Here is a 4,749-nt window from a genome sequence, read left to right on the forward strand (position 1 = left end):
GCAAGGAGAGAGGGAGAGGTTGAGGAAGACTCCATCCAGTAGCAGCACAACGGCGTGGTAGTGGTGGAGGACCATGGTGATCCAGCAGGGCTTCGCCAAGCACCGCGAGATATGAGGAGAAAGAGAGGTAGGGCTGCGCCAGGGAGAGGTCAGAAACTCATGTATTGGCAGCCCCAAAGACCTCAACTATATATAGGGGAGAGGGAGGGGGCTGCGCCCCCACCTAGGGTTCCACCCTAGGGGCGGCGGCCAACCCAGATCCCATCTGGTGGGGCGGCCAGGGGAGGAGGAGAGGGAGGCGCACCAGGCATGGGCCCTAAGGCCCATCTGCCCTTAGGGTTTGCCCCCCCTCCTCCCCTTAGGTGCCTTGGGCCCTTGTGGGGGGGCGCACCAGCCCACCTAGGGCTGGTCCCCTCCCACACTTGGCCCATGCAGCCCTTCGGGGCTTGTGGCCCCACTTGGTGGACCCCCGGGACCCTCCCGGTGGTCCCGGTACGTTACCGATAAAACCCGAAACCTTTCCGGTGACCAAAACAGGACTTCCCATATATAAATCTTTACCTCCGGACCATTCCGGAACTCCTCGTGACTTCTGGGATCTCATCCGGGACTCCGAACAACATTCGGTAACCACATACAAACTTCCTTTATAACCCTAGCGTCATCGAACCTTAAGTGTGTAGACCCTACGGGTTCGGGAACCATGCAGACATGACCGAGACGTTCTCCGGTCAATAACCAATAGCGGGATCTGGATACCCATGTTGGTTCCCACATGTTCCACGATGATCTCATCGGATGAACCATGATGTCGAGGATTCGATCAATCCCGTATACAGTTCCCTTTGTCTAGCAGTATTGTACTTGCCCGAGATTCGATCGTTGGTATCCCGATACCTTGTTCAATCTCGTTACCGGCAAGTCTCTTTACTCGTTCCGTAACACATCATCCCGTGATCAACTCCTTGATCACATTGTGCACATTATGATGATGTCCTACCGAGTGGGCCCAGAGATACCTCTCTGTCACACGGAGTGACAAATCCCAGTCTCGATTCGTGCCAACCCAACAGACACTTTCGGAGATACCCGTAGTGCAACTTTATAGCCACCCAGTTATGTTGTGACGTTTGGCACACCCAAAGTATTCCTACGGTATCCGGGAGTTGCACAATCTCATGGTCTAAGGAAATGATACTTGACATTAGAAAAGCTTTAGCATACGAACTACACGATCTTTGTGCTAGGCTTAGGATTGGGTCTTGTCCATCACATCATTCTCCCAATGATGTGATCCCGTTATCAACGACATCCAATGTCCATGGTCAGGAAACCGTAACCATCTATTGATCAACGAGCTAGGCAACTAGAGGCTTACTAGGGACATGGTGTTGTCTATGTATCCACACATGTATCTGAGTTTCCTATCAATACAATTCTAGCATGGATAATAAACGATTATCATGAACAAGGAAATATAATAATAACCAATTTATTATTGCCTCTAGGGCATATTTCCAACAGTCTCCCACTTGCACTAGAGTCAATAATCCAGTTCACATCGATATGTGATTAACACTCAAGGTCACATCCCCATGTGACTAACACCCAAAGAGTTTTGGGTTTGATCATGTTATGCTTGTGAGAGTGGTTTCAGTCAACGGGTCTGCAACATTCAGATCCGTGTGTACTTCACAAATTTCTATGTCATCTTGTAGATGCAACTACTACGCTACATTTGGAGCCATTTCAAATAACTGTTCTACTTGGAGCTATTCCATTATACGTATCCGGTATCTATACTCAGAGCTATCCGGATAGGTGTTAAGCTTGCATCGACGTAACTCTTTACGTCAAACTCTTTATCACCTCCATAACCGAGAAACATATCCTTATTCCTCTAAGGATAATTTAGACCGCTATCTGGTGATCTACTCCTAGATTACCTTTGTACCCTCTTGCCAGATATGTGGCAAGGCACACATCAGGTGCGGTACTCAGCATGGCATACCGTATAGAGCCTATGACAAAAGCATAGGGGACGACCTTCGTCCTTCCTCTTTCTTCTGCCGTGGTCGAGCTTTAAGTCTTAACTTCATACCTTACAACTCAGGCAAGAACTCCTTCTTTGACTGATCCATCTTGAACACCTTCAAGATCATGTCAAGGTATGTGCTCATTTGAAAGTACCATTAAGCGTTTTGATCTATCCTTATAGATCTTGATGCTCAATGTTCAAGTAGCTTAATCAAGGCTTTCCATTGAAAAACACTTTCAAATAACCCTATATGCTTTCCAGAAATCCTACGTCATTTCTGATCAACAATATGTTAGCAACATATATTCATCAGAAATTCTATAGTGCTCCCACTCACTTCTTTGGAAATACAAGTTTCTCATAAACTTTGTATACACCCAAAATCTTTGATCATCTCATCAAAGCATACATTCCAACTCCAAGATGCTTACTCCAGTCCTTAGAAGGATTGCTGGAGCTTTGCATACTTATTAGCATCTTTTAGGATTGACAAAACCTTCCGGTTGTATCACATACAACCTTTCCTCAAGAAAATCGTCGAGGAAACAATGTTTGACATCCTATGTGCAAGATTTCATAAATAATGCTAATATAATTCCAACAGACTCTTAGCATCGCTACGAGTGAGGAAGTCTCATCATAGTCAACTCCTTGAACTTGTCGGAAAACATCTTAACGACAAGTCGAGCTTTCTTAATGGTGACATTTACCATCATTGTCCGTCTTCCTTTAAAAATCCATCTATACTCAACAGCCTTACGACCATCGAGCCGTTCTGCCAAAGTCTACACTTTGTTTTCATACATGGATCCTCTCTCGGATTTTATGGCCTTGAGCCATTTATCGGAATCCGGGCCCACCATCGCTTCTCCATAGCTCGTAGGTTCATTGTTGTCTAGCAACATGACTTCCAAGACAGGATTACGTACCACTCTGAAGTAGTACGCATCCTTGTCATCCTACGAGGTTTGGAAGTGACTTGATCCGAAGTCTCATGATCAATATCATAAGCTTCCACTTCAATTGGTGTAGGTGCCACAGGAACAACTCTTTGTGCCCTGCTATACACTAGTTGAAGTGACAGTTCAATAACCTCATCAAGTCTCCACCATCCTCCCACTCAATTCCTTCGAGAGAAACTTTTCCTCGAGAAAGGACCCGATTCTAGAAACAATCCCTTATTGCTTTCGGATCTGAGACAGGAGGTATACCCAACTGTTTTGGGTGTCCTATGAAGATGCATTTATCCGCTTTGGGTTCGAGCTTATCAACCTAAAACTTTTTCACATAAGCGTTGCAGCCCCAAACCTTTTAACAAATGACAGCTTAGGTTTCTCTAAACCATAGTTCATACGGTGTCATCTCATCGGAATTACGTGCTGCCCTATTTAAAGTGAATGTGGTTGTCTCTAATGCCTAACCCATAAACCATCGTGGTAATTCGGTAAGAGACATCATGGTATGCATCATATCCAATAGGGTGTAGTTATGATGTTCGGACACACCATCATACTATGGTGTTTCAGGCTGTATTAGTTGTGAAACAATTTTCACAATGTCTTAATTTTGTGCCAAACTCGTAATTCAGATATTCATCTCTATGATCATATCATAGATATTTTATCCTCTTGTCACGACGATCTCTCACCTTCACCCTGAAATTACTTGAACCTTTCAATAATTCAGACTCGTGATTCATCAAGTAAATATACTCAACATCTACTCAAATCATCTGTGAAGTAAGAACATAACGATATCCACTACACGCCTCAGCACTCATTGGACTGCACACATCAAAATGTATTACTTCCAACAAGTTGCTTTCTAGTTCCATTTTACTGAAAACGAGGCTTTCAGTCATCTTGCCCATGTGGTATGATTTGCATGTCTCAAGTGATTCAAAATCAAGTGAGTCCAAACGGTCCATTTGCATGGAGTTTCTTCATGCATATACACCAATAGACATGGTTCGCATGTCTCAAACTTTTCAAAACGAGTGAGCCCAAAGATCCATCAACATGGAGCTTCTTCATGCGTTTTATACCGATATGACTTACGTGGCCGTGCCACAAGTAGGTGATACTATCATTACTAACTTATATCTTTTGGCATGAACATGTGTATTACTACGATCGAGATTCAATAAACCATTTATTTTAGGTGCAAGACTATTGAAGGTATTATTCAAATAAATAGAGTAACCATTATTCTCCTTAAATGAATAACCGTATTGCGATAGACATAATCCAATCATGTCTATGCTCGATGCAAACACCAATCTCGATGGTAGAGGGAGCGTGCGATGCTTGATCACATCAAGCTTGGGAAAAACTTCCAACACATATCGCCAGCTCACCTTTAGCTAGTCTCCGTTTACTCCGCAGCCTTTTATTTCGAGTTTACTAACACTTAGCAACCGAACCGGTATCCAATACCATGGTGCTACTAGGAGTACTAGTAAAGTACACATTAACACAATCTATATCCAATATACTTCTATCGACCTTGCCAGCCTTCTCATCTACCAAGTATCTAGGGTAATTCTGATCCAGTGGCTGTTTCCCTTATTACAGAAGCACTTAGTCTCGGGTTTGGGTTCAACCTTGGGTTTCTTCACTAAAGCAGCAGCTGATTTGCCATTTCATCAAGTATCCCTTCTTGCCCTTGCCCTTCTTGAAACTAGTGGTTCAACCATCAACAATTGATGCTCC

The sequence above is a fragment of the Triticum urartu genome, chromosome 2 (genome assembly GCF_003073215.2).
Source record: "Triticum urartu cultivar G1812 chromosome 2, Tu2.1, whole genome shotgun sequence".
Taxonomy (NCBI): domain Eukaryota; kingdom Viridiplantae; phylum Streptophyta; class Magnoliopsida; order Poales; family Poaceae; genus Triticum; species Triticum urartu.